This window comes from Rattus norvegicus, chromosome 1 (assembly GCF_021556685.1).
Source record: "Rattus norvegicus strain SHRSP/BbbUtx chromosome 1, alternate assembly SHRSP_T2T, whole genome shotgun sequence".
Taxonomy (NCBI): Eukaryota; Metazoa; Chordata; class Mammalia; order Rodentia; family Muridae; genus Rattus; species Rattus norvegicus.
Window position 1 is genome coordinate 105881186 of NC_141534.1, and position 12604 is coordinate 105893789.

The 12604-nt window shown below is 52.7% G+C and overlaps 1 long non-coding RNA gene and 1 pseudogene across 4 annotated transcripts; one reads left to right on the forward strand and one right to left on the reverse strand.

Annotated features, from left to right (window-relative positions):
* Window positions 1-93: 93 nt before the first annotated feature.
* On the reverse strand, window positions 94-2283 carry LOC147996794 (uncharacterized). Of its 4 annotated transcripts, XR_015651177.1 has the most exons (4): window positions 2252-2283; window positions 1589-1735; window positions 1017-1090; window positions 94-833 (listed from the first exon to the last, which is right to left on the reverse strand). It is a non-coding gene; the product is annotated as an uncharacterized LOC147996794 (long non-coding RNA). The 4 variants fall into 4 exon arrangements; XR_015651171.1 differs by lacking the exon at window positions 2252-2283 and having other exon boundaries at window positions 1589-2057; XR_015651166.1 differs by lacking the exons at window positions 1589-1735; window positions 2252-2283 and adding an exon at window positions 1298-1488.
* A 3867-nt stretch (window positions 2284-6150) lies between these two features.
* LOC103691133 (prostate-specific antigen-like) lies at window positions 6151-9953 on the forward strand (annotated as a pseudogene).
* Window positions 9954-12604: the final 2651 nt, after the last annotated feature.

Consider the following 12604-nt stretch of genomic DNA (forward strand, 5'->3'; position numbering starts at 1 on the left):
TAGAAAAGTTAGACACATCTGAAATGTCGATTCCAGCTAGGCCAGACCCTACACCAGAAACAGGAGGGATGACAGGCACTCGGACACTGAGAATTTAGATTGCTGGCCTGGTTTTATTGATTCGGAGAAACAGGAGGGGGATGGGCATGTTACATAAATTAAGCCTTTTCTTCCTGGAGAGTTGTCTGTCCACAGAAGGGTAGGGACTGCCCCCAAGGCTAGGCTGCAGAGTATCCCCCTGGACCCCCTGGAGGGTATATCTCTGGTAGGGCTGGACCAAAGATGAAGGGAGGCTTAGGGGCATGCCCTGTGGGGCAGAGCAGTGCCCAGCTTGGGAAAAGGGCCACCTTGCTCCCACTGCTTGGGACCACAAACCAATGTGTGCTCAGAAAGACATAACCACAGGTGAGAGTACTGGAGGACTTTCAGAGGAGGGTCCGACTCAGGCAGTAAAGACTGGGCCTTAAAGTGGGGAGTGGGGCTTGCCACCTGTGTCCCCAGGGTGCTACCTGCTCTCAGGGGAAGTATGGGACCTCAGGGGAGGTCTGATGGAAACTGAGCCACAGGGACCGAGGTAGAGGCATCAGGCTGCGGGGACTCATCAGTGTCCTGAGAAGTTGCGTCGTCCCTCTGTTGGGGAGGCTCCAGGTAGTTCACAAAGCTGCTTGCAGTAGACAGCTTCTGGGTCAACTCCAAGCTTCTGGCCGAAATAGACAGCTGCTGCAAGTGTAAAGAGTGGTGTCTCGAGGCCCAACGGTAGTAGCTGAGCCTCCTCTCCATGAAAGGTGTACTGTAGCTCCACATCCGCACTTGGTTGAGGAAGGACAAAGTCCCTGTGGGAAGGGACCCCATGGGCACTTGACTCAGAGCCCCACCCTAAGCCCCAACTCACTCCTCCAGACTTGATCCCCTTTCCTGGGCTCCACCCCTGCCCTGCCCAGGCCCCGCCCTTCCCTCCGAGGCCCCGCCCTCACCGGCCCATACCATCAAAACTCAGGCCCACCAGCACAGGATACCTGTGGCCTCGGGGCGCAGCCTGTTGCAGTCGATGGCAAAGAGCGTCAGGCTGAGGAGAATCAGGAGCCCTGCACTGGGGTGGGACCAGAGAAGGACAGAAGGCTAGACAGGGAACACCACCCCACACCCCAAAAGGAGAGAAATAGAGACAACCACCCTGACCTGACACAATTAGACACATACACACACACACACAGAATGAGAGAGAGAGAGAGAGAGAGAGAGAGAGAGAGAGAGAGAGAGAGAGAGAGAGAGAGAGAGAGAACAAATGGATACATACTCAGAGGGGAAATGAAAATGGGAATCAAAGCCATCAGTCACCACTGATGGGCATAGACTTTAATCCCAGCTACTTATGATACTGAGGCAAGAGAATGGCATAGTCAAAGCCAGCATGGACTAGAGTGAGACCACAGCCAGTGTGAGCCACAGAGAAAGCCCTAGAAAGACACAGAGACACCCCTCTCCCTCAGAGCAGCAGAATTGGAAATCTAGCCACACCTCTGAGTAGGAGTAGCTCTGGCCTTGGGTGGGGAAATCTTCAGTCACCCCTGTCCTTGCCAACACTTACCAATGCCAATGCTGAGGAAACTGAAGATGAAGTCTATCTTGTTCAAGCGTCGGCAGACTGGTCAGAAGGAGAGGAACATGGTGGGCAGGAGGATGAGGCATAATGCCAGGGCCAGAAATATGAAGCCCTTGCTCATGTGAGTGTAAACTGGGGAGGAGAGTCAGAGGGATGACTACAGTTACCTCCCCACCCCTCTCTCTCTCTCTCTCTCTCTCTCTCTCTCTCTCTCTCTCTCTCTCTCTCTCTCTCTTCCTCTCTCTCTCTCCCTCTCTCTCTCTCTCCAACCTAATTAATCCAACAGCTGGGAGGAGTACCATCTCAAGGCCTGCCTGAGCAGTTTAGAAACACCTAGACCTTATCTGTCTCACAATATAAAATATAAACAGTCCAGGGGTCCTGGGGTTGTGGCTTCATTGGTGGAATGCTTGCCTAGCATGTGTGAAGTCCTACACTCCAGCCTCAGCACTGTGCTGAACTGAGGTGGTAGCACACTCAGGGGATCCCCGCCCTTGGAAGGAGGATCAGAAATTCAAGGTTAGCCACAGCTACTCATTGGCCTGGAGGCCAGCCTGGGCTACATGAGACCCTGTCCCAAACAAGGCAGAGGATGGGAATATAGCTCAGCACCTGTCTAGAATCCCCCAGTGAGGGTCTGGGGCTTACTTCAGAGGTAGAGCGCCTGCCTAGAATCCTCTAATGAGGTTGTTCTGAGGACATGGCTCAGTGGTAGAACGACTGTGGAGTGTAAGGCTCTGGGTTCTAACTTCAGCAAACACCGCCCCCCCTAAAAAAAAAAAAAAAAAAAACAAGAAAAGTCACCTACACCCTCCCTCCTCACCCAAGCCTGACCTCAGACTCTTCCTCTTCCAGAACCCAGCCTTCCTCACTACCATTAACAAAATCACTACCTAGAAAGTCTAAAATAATTCTACCACCACTCACAGAGTTACCCACCACCAACAATGATGCCCCACTGTGAGCCCTTACCTACTTCCCCACAGAGACTCCTGGGAGAGAACATGGCCCACCCCAGAGTCACCTCTCCTACCCATTATCAGGACCCACAGTCTATGTATACACTGAGCAGTGAATTGGCCCACGTTGGCACACTTATGCCTCTCGCAGTCAATCAGCCTCTGGCTGATGAAGCCAGTGAATGGACAATACACATAGGCCATCTGACCATCACCACTATGAACACCAACAAAGTTGTGAGGAAGATGAAGACGAGGGACCAGCCACGTAGGACCAACTTTCGGTCCTCCTCCCAGGAACACAGCAGGTCAGCTGGGGAGGGAGAACGTTCTGGGAACCTGGGTCTTCTCTCCAAGCTCTCACTGCCAACCTTCATCCTCATCCTCATTTCCATTCCACCCTCTCATCTACAGCCAGTTCCCTGGGGAAGTGTCTGCAGCTCATCTCCAACACCAGGTCAACTCTTCCCATTCCCACTGGCCTCCTGTGACGCAGTACACCTATCTCAAACTCCAGCTGACTGATGATGAATGCATGAATGGATGAGTACATGAATGAACTCACGAGTGCACGAATGCATGCTTCCTGTCTCACCCTTTAGAGCAAAGAACAGTGTAGTTTCCAGAACAACTTAGGCACAGAGGCCTAGGACGCAGAGGAGGTTAACTGATCATCTCCTCAGTTGACCTGGATTGGGGCTGCACTGATCTTCTTTGAGCCTATAGTGCACACATGCACACACCCAGGTCAAATGGGATCATTGCCATGAGAGTTGAAATAGTCTAGATGATCAACGAGAGGTGTCAGTCTGAAACTTGCAACAGCAGCTAGGTGTCAAAGGCTAAGTATTTCTTCTTCTCTGTAACAACCCATGCTGAATGAACTCTCCCACTCTAAACCCTAAAATAAAAACAATATTCCTAAGTACACATAGGGGTCCTGTGGAAGAACAGTCAGTCTTTGTTTCCATGGCCATGTTATCTTCATTAGACTAGGCCACAACCACAGACTTTTTATTTACTGTCCTAAACAGTAAAAAAGTTGGTTGCAAGAGGGACAGTACATTCACTGCTAGGACAGCAAGCAAAGCAGATCTCCAGAGACGCCATCTCCCCAGGCTGCCTGCTGGGCAAGCATCCTTCAGAGGCAGCCTGGGAAGGGACAGGAGAGAGGGCCTGGCTGGAAGAGACACAGCAGACTCGTGTCTCCTCACAGTGTTGCTCTGGCCTCTCCCAGCTGCAGGGCACCTCAGCAGTGTGTCGTGAAATACTGTCAGCTACATTCCTCATCTCCTTGGCAGCCAACGCTGCAGGTCCAGGTCCTCACACTGTCTTCAGCAGCCTGCTGTCAGTAGAGAAGAAAGGCAGGGTTAGAGTCTGTGCGACTTGGCTGAGTGGAGGACTCGGGGTGGGAGGGGAAGGGCGGGAAGGCTGGGTTCTGGAAGAGGAAGAGGCTGAGTTCAGACTTGGGTGAGGAGAGTGTAGATTGGGCCCCTGAGGCTCCTGAGGGGCAGACTGGAGAGACACCATCTCATCAATACTGAGATGGGAATGTCACATGGTGTCCAGGATTCCTCCATCCTTGGAGGAAGATCTGGAAGCCAAGAGGCTGAGTTCCAGTTGTGTGTCTGGGAGCAACATGTCCCTTAGAGGCAGGGACAATTGGTCCAGGTTGTCAGGGAAGAGCATGGGACCTCCAGGTTTCCAAAGAGATGGAGAAAGATGTTCTGCCCCTGCCATGGTCTCTTCTTCTTCCCATGCCTCTGCAAGGGTGCTCCAGAGATAGCACAGTGAGCCTTGTGAGAAGCCCTAGGGGTTTGCGGGGTTATCTCACCTCACCCAGAAACCAGGATCTGAAGTCAACTGCCATGATCTGCCATGCCATGACCTTCACCCAGTTCCCAGGCCAGGGTCACACTGTGAGCTCACTCATGTCCATTTCTAGGGACAGCTTGTGTGATGCTCCCTGGAACCTGGGTCAGACCAGCATCCTGTGAGGCAAGGGAAGCTGGTTGAAAGGAGGATGAGGTAGGCCAGACTTTCAGTGATGGCTATTGGGTGGAAGCAGGAAGAGCCTGCCTTTAGGGGCATCATCTCCTTCCACTGGCCTTCCAGGTCTCTGAGAGATGTTGGACTGTGCTGATAACCAAGGATCTCAGCCATGTCTAGAACAAGGACTAGTCAGGGTGCTTGGCACACAGGAACTTATGTGTCAGAGTGGAGTTGGGGGTGGGGACTCTTCTGCAGTCCTAACTGAGAGGGACTCGGGTGACAAATGTGGGGTCCATTTGAGCATCAGGATATGCTGGTTTGGCGTTCCTCTGAGCAGTTCAAATACTGAGTACAGAGGATGGAGATCAGAGAGAATGGAGGACTAGGGCACAGTTGGGGAGAGCTCACCCGGTCAGTGGCCAGGCTTTCGCTCTGATTCTCCTGTGAGACATCAATGCAATTTTCAATCCAACCAAATATGAGCTCCAGGTCTTTGAGAAGACACGGGGTTTCTGACATTTGGTATTCTCTCTTGGCCTGAGAGAATATGGCATCTGTGGAGAATGCATGGGAACGGAGGGTGCTTAGAGAAGTCAGTGAACCCCACATCCTCCACAGGAGCTGCACTCTCACATGCTACAGGCTCAGTCATGGAGGGTCCTTCTCCTGATGGGAGGGTGGTGGACAGGAGCATCTGTGAGCCATGAGGAGCAGCCCTGTGACAAGGGAGTGCACATCTGCACGTGTGAGGGTGGAGTCAGAGGTTCTGAGTGCTGAGACCGTTTCAGCTTCATTAGAGCCTGGACTCGGGCTGTGAGGAAAGTGCTGGGGACACAAGCAGGAAGATCTGAGTCCCAATCCTAAGAACTCCACCTGACACACACACACACCTGAGTTCCCCATTGATGAGTGGTGTGAGGACAGCATGGTTGCTTAGGTTTGCTGACCACCATCTGAGCTCCTGATTCAGAGAGACCTTGTCTCAAAAGAGTAAGGGGGACACTGACAGTGGGGGACATCCTGTCCTCCCCTGGCCTCCATGCCTGACACAGATGCCTGTACCAGCAAATACAGTCACACACACACACACACACACACACACACACACACACACACACACACACGCGAGAGCGCTATAAAAACATGTAAATATTCAGAGGCGTTGGAGAGTTAGATTTGGCCTCAGAGCGGCAGTGGGTTAGTTGGCATAGATTGTTCTGACCACTGAGACTTGGCAGCAAGGATTTTCTTGGTGTCTAGGCAAGGAGACTTTGATTGAGGGCCAGTCAAACCCCTGTTCTTGTCACCCTTTCCCGAACTTTCAGCTTCTTTGATCAAGCAGCCCTGCTCATGCGTCCTTTCCCCGTTAGGTCTCAGACCACAGCAATCCGTCCAGAATCCACAGAACTAGGAGATACAGATTCTCAAGCTCAACCACTCTCCTTGGTGCAAGTGTACAGCTCACAGAGTTAGAGGTGTGGCTCAGACATCTCCCATGTGCCAGCAGGGCCAGCTGGGAGTTTGGAGGGGTGAATGCTTTCTAAGGCCTTGCAGAGAGACCAAGAGACCAGAGCTCCAAGCCCACCCCCTGCTGCCATGCGGTTCCTGGTTCTGTGCCTCATGCTGTCTCTGGGGGAATATGGTAAGAAGTTGAGGGTTCCACAGAAAGAAAAGGGAACCAGACTCCTCCCTTCTTTCCTGTAACTCTTCCCTCTCACAGAAGCCCAGCTTCATTCTCCAGCCTAGGACCAGGGACTGGGGTTCTTATTTCTTGTGCTGCCACCCTGACACCTGTCTCAGCCCTTCCATGCTGAATAGACCTTCCCTCTACTTTTCTTCTGCCATGATGTCATAGAAGATCTCTTCTAGTCCACTCCCTGCCTCCAGCCACTTTACCTCAGGGGCAGATCCTGTGTCATCTGGTGGGGTTCCTAATTCTTCAATGGAGGACATATCTCAGCTTTCCAAAATCGTTAGCCAAACCACAACGTATCTGTCATTCTCACGCAGCCTCGTGGGGTGGGGGTGGGGGAGTGTCCTGGTCCAACCCCAGTGGGAACTCACAGCTGCCCACTGCATCCCAGGTAGGATGGGTTCAGGTGTGGCTGTGGCAGGAGCACTTACCCGACAAGCAAGGATCCCTGGGATCCACCTCCCAAACACATTAGTAGGAAGAAAATTGGGGTGAAGGAAGCTCCTCTCCTTCAAGGAAGAACATGACAGCCTCTTCCTTGGAGGACCTCATGGGAGGTAGAGGTCTGAGGGACGAAGGTTGGTGCTGGATCAGAGGGACAGAGGGTTAGATGGGCCATGAGCACCTGAGTCTCTCCTCATGTCTCCCATTTTTGTCTCTCCTCTTTTCCTGACTCTATGCCTCTGCTCTGTCCTATCTCTGTCCTCCTCTGGGTGCCTCTGTGACCATCTGTCACTATTGGTCCCCCCTTCTAGATCTATGTCCAACTATCTCTGGGTCTGGGTCTCACTCTCCATCCCCATCACTACTGACCACACTGAAGAACAGGATTCACTGCGCCCTACAAGGCTGGAATGGGGGGACCCATATGCCAATGTGAGGGAAGTCCTCAGCTTCTCCAGACCAACCTGGCACTCTAGGATCATGTCCACGCTGGGGGACACCAAGGGAGAGGCAGGACAGAGCTGTGTCAATACAGCTGGATGAGCACAGAGACAGGGCAGGGTACTGGGAGGAAGTGGGCTCAGAGCTTGGGCTGTGACCATATTGCAGTTGCCAGGCAAGCTCAGGCTAGCCCAGTGCACCTGAGTGGCTCTCAGGCCTGCCCCTTCCCTGTTCCATTTCCCCTTCTCTCTTTACTTCCTGCCTCACTGCCCACTTCCTCTGTTTGTCTCTGCCTCTCATCTGTCCCCAGTCCCTTCTTCTCTCTCATGTACTTACTGCTCCCATGTGTCCCCACCTGCTTTCCTCCTGATCCTGCCAGTACTTTCCTGCTCTCTCTGCTGTCCATTCTCTCTTTCCTCATCCATTTCTCCTCTCATTCTCCCTTTTGTCCAGATCCCCTGCATGCTCCTTCTCCTTCGTCTCTGCTTCTCCCTCGCATAACAAGGTGAGGCTGGGTCAGCACAGCCTGGATGCTGATGGAGACACTGGCCAGGATGTCCCTGTCCGACATTCCATCCCACACCCACTCTGTAACAGGAGCCTCCGAATGCCCACGTTTCTCAGCCCGGATGCTGACAACAGCCAGGACCTGATGCTCTGTCAGCTGAGGGAGCCAGCCAACACCACAGAGGCTGTGAGGGTGACTGAGGAGCCCACTGAGGAGGCTAAGCTGGGGAGCGGCTGCCTGGCATCCGGCTGGGGCAGCACCAGGCCAGATAAGTGTATGCCTGGGTCAGACCCTGTAACCTGGAGCAGGAAGTTTGGTTCTGGAGGAACAGGCCGGGCAACTGAGCTCCTGTATTCCTGTCATGGTTGTGTTCTCTCGGCCCACAGCTCTAAGTGCAAAGATGCTGCAGTGTGTGGACCTCACCCTCATGTCCAGTGATGTCTGTAAGGACTCTTATCTACAGAGGGCGACAGAATTCATTCTGTGTGCTAGACAGAGACACCTGCATGGTGAGCAGCCCCAACCCCAGGTCAATAAGACGAGACATGGAGACAACCAGAGTGAAGGAAACTGATTTTACCTGAGGCCCAGCAGCATCTCCTCAGATGCTTAGACACCATAGCCCTTCAGCACCCTGCCCTGCAGTGTGTCACAGCCTCCTCTACTCCAGTCCTGTCCCCTCTCTTCCCAAGCCACCCTATGTCTCTCACTCTTCCACATCCAGGCTTCTCAACCTGTGAACGCCTTTTCTTATGGATCTCCATGGTGCCTATGACCATCCTAGACCCTGGGCAGCCAACAGTGAGCCGAGTGCAGCCCGGACCACCCAGAGCACCATTGTGTGTGTATGGGGGGGGGGGTGTGGATGCAGCATTGTTCTTCCTGGGTCAGCATTTCTATTCCACAGACAGAGAAGACAACACACCAGGTCATCCATCTTGGCGAGCTCATGAGTTGTTAGATTAGCCTCAGGAGCACAGAAGGCAACTGCATCATCAAAGAGCCTGCCCCAGGATAGCACTTAGGAAAGCTGCACCTCCTGAGTCTCCTGCACAACTCAAGCCGTTCCCCTCAAGACTCTCCTGTCCTGAGGGGCCTCCTGAAGCCCCATGCTTATGCCAGGAGGGGGATTTGGATGTGGAGAACACAGATCCAGAAAAGGCGGCAGCCATAAGCACTAAGCACAACTCAGGCGAGATGGGGTAGAATGTCATAAGGTGATGGGGTCACGGGGCAGACAAGAGGCCTGAGACTGGGAGGGTCACTGTGGTAGGAGGGGATGTTGTGTGCAAGGTTAGAAGAGGCAGCACTTGACACAGGGGTGCAGGGTACTTAGAACTGGGGGAGAAGAGGAGGAGGCAGGTACCAGGTCCCCAGGGGAGGGGCCAGAGGGCTTCGGGGGAACCAAGGAGCTTGTGACTAAATAAGTGTCAACAGACAGAGTGTGAACGGGGCTCAGAGCACACGAGGGGTTGCTTTCTGCAGGGCCTCAGCTGGGCCACTGTGAGATACTTTACTCTCTGGTGTGCTGGAAGGGGGCTGTGGGTGGTGCTGGACTGAGCAGGGACAAGCTGACTCTGCTCTCAGGCGCCCTCTGGTGTTCATGAGATGAGGCTGCAGGAAGGCTGAAGCGGGAGGGCTTGTCTAGGGCTTGAGCTGGGTGAGGACTCCAACCAGATCTTTATCCTCATCTGGTCTCACCCCACCCCCTCCCTCGCAGGTGTTTGCCACAGTCTCTCCTGCTGCATTATGACCAAACTACCCTTGTAATGTCAGAGCTGGCCTCTCCAAGCCCCTGCTCACCCTTGACTATGAGGTGTCTGCCCTAGAAAATGTTCGTGGGAATGGGGCCAGGAGATGACCTCACAGGCAGTGTCACCTCTGTTCCCCTACTGCTGACCTGGGGACCCTGCCTTCTGTTCCCCACACTGACACGGAGACACTGCCTTCAGTACAGGAGCTGCATCTGTTTGCCTTCCCCTCTGCCCAGGGCTTCAGGCTATATTCCCTTTGGGATGCTATCCTGCATTTTCCTGGGAGGCAAACTGCAAAGTTTCGATCAGTAATCTGTTGGTGGCTAAGGATGAGAGGTGGGGCACCCAGACAGAAAATGGGATGTTCTCTCGCTCTACCTCCGTGCCTTCTTCTCTCAGGGTGACTCTGGAACCACACTCCTCTGTGATAGGATGCTCCAAGGGATTACATCATGGGGTGGTAACCCCTGTGCCTATCCTAAGAAGCCTAGCATATTCACCAAAGTGTCAAAATGCATGAACTGGATCAAGGCCAACCTGCAGATCACCCCATGATGTCCTGAGCCTTCCCTAGTAAACTGACAACCATCAATTTCATGGTCCACGCCATCCCTTTGTATGGGTTCTAGGCATCTGGGGGCCCACGATTCAGCTGACAGAATCCAAAATCTCCTGACGCTTCCAACTCTGGTGCTTAGCAGGAAGAACGAGCAGAGACACTTGGTCCTGGAGGTCTCAGAGGGGTTCCCTATGCCTCTCCCAACTTAAGAGCATGGCAGGTCTGCAAACTGCTCAAGCAGAAGGAGGTGGTGGTGGCCTTGGCATGTGTGTGTTGCAGAGATGAAGGAAGGGTGTCACCCGGGAAGACAGGACACAGGCACACAGTGACAAGTCCATGGATCCCTGAGCAAGATCCAAGCCACATGCACCTGGGTATATGGTGGGGTGGTGCTAAAATGTCACCCTCGTTTTTCCTGGAGATGACAGGGTGACTAAGGAATTTCTGAGCAGAGGAAGGAGGTCACTCCATGTCACAAGGCTGGGGAAAAGGAGGGTGACCACAGAGTCAGGAAGCTCATTCACTTTGTGGGTGTTGGTGACAACAAGCCGCAATTAACAGAGGGACTCTCAGTCACAGATGTGGAGCTAGGGTGTGCCATGGGTGACCATGACAGGGAGCAGAGAGGGATTCAGAGGCAAACTCGCAGGTGACCTGTGGGGTGGAGAGACAAACCTTACCACTCCCACACCCTGTCAGTGGCTCCGATGGGCAGCGGTGTGTGAGGCCATGTCCAGAGGGCTTCCATCGACAGCAGCTCAGCAAGCCTGGTGTGCAGGGGGATCACTGTGCTCTGTCTCCTGTACTCTGTACTCAAAGGGGTAACATGACTGACACACTGTCCAGCTCCAGGGTCTGCAGGGCATAGCTCAGGACCCCAGATACCCAAATCCACATTCACACTTTGAGTCTCGCTGTCAGCACAAACTGCTACTGATCTCCAGGGCTCCAGTGGACTGAGACCCTACCCAGACAGGAAAGTCTCAGGCATGCAGAATTGTCCCAGGAGGCACTCAAGTCAGCGTTTTCTCAAGGTTGAGTGCCTTTGCCTCTAGGGAATCTTCTCCCATTCAGAAGATGAAGGAAGAAAGACTGAGGAAGAGGAGGAGAGAGGAAAGGGGGGATGGGGAGGAGAGAGGAAAGAAAGGAATGGGGAGGAAAAGAAGGGGGAGGGTTTAGGAAAACAGCAGCCCTGGTGACATCCTGTGATCTGTTGACCAGAAAGGGGGCATGCAGAAGAAATTGCAGGTATGGAGATAGATTCATACTCACTGGGGACATGGTGGCCACTCTAATGCTTTTTCTTCCCAACCTAATCTCACCCTAGGTCCGCAGGGTAAAGAGATACCCAGCCTTCCATATTGGATATGAGAGACCATAGAGTGTGTCATAGGGACATAGAGAGACCATAGCTGAGGAATAGAGCATGGCTGGGCACATGGGACCACACCACTGTAAGCAGAACCAGGCTAAGGAGTGACACAGCTTAGTGAACTCCATTTCTCCTAGGGAGAATGGAATTGTGGCATCAACATCCCGAAGGCTGGCAGGATATGAGGACTTTGTGAGATACTGCTGGTGGTCCCACTGATGGAGAAAGAAGCTAGGTTGAGAGCCTTCCTCAGGGTGGCCTTCCTCTGAGGCCTCTGAGGCCTCCTGGTGACAGACTTTGAGACAGAAGCTGCTGGTGAGGACACTGGGTGTGGCTGGATCCCTCCCTCACAGTCAGCAACCTATGGAACCCAGTGCATGGGCTTCAGGACTTTAATTACTGGTCAGGAGGACAGGGTCTGAGTCACGGCTATGGCCCTGGGAGAGGAGGTGGTGCCTGAGCTACTCCAGGAGCTGAAGTCCGGTGAGATCATACCCTACAAGGAGGCTGAGAAACAACATGAATGCTCCACTCTCCCATCCAGCTGGGCCTGTTAGTCACACCGACAAAACTAAGTCCCACAGGAAAAGCTGCATGTTCTAGAGGCTTTGGGAATAGGGTGAAGCCTGCCTATAGCGTAGACCAGGACATAGTCCATGCTCACCCTTGAGTGTCTTGCTCTGCAATAAATTCCCATCTTCTAAACAAAGCTCTCTGCACCTCAGATGAATTCTTTTTGATGGAGATCACAGGCATGGGGAGCCAGGGGGAAACCAGCACCAGATCTTGGTGACTGTACCATAAGTATGTGAAGGGTCATTTGGTGACTAAAATATTTAAGTTGAATTACAGGATGAGTTATAAATGTTCTAATAAGGTGCTGGAGAGATGGCTTAGCCATTAAGACCACTGGCTGTGGGGTTGGGGATTTAGCTCAGTGGTAGAGCGCTTGCCTAGCAAGCGCAAGGCCCTGGGTTCGGTCCCCAGCTCCGAAAAAAAAGAAAAAGGAAAAAAAAGACCACTGGCTGCTCTTCCAGAGGACCTAGGTTCAATTCCCAGCACCTACATGGTGGCTCACAACTGCCTAGAATTCCAGTTCCAGGAGATTTCACACACATACAGGAAAAACATCAATGCACCTAAAACAATAATAAATAAATCATTTTTAAAAATCTTTTTTAAATGTCTATATATATATATATACATACACACACACATACACACACACACACACACACACACACACACACACACACACTGAAAGAGATAAGGCAAGATA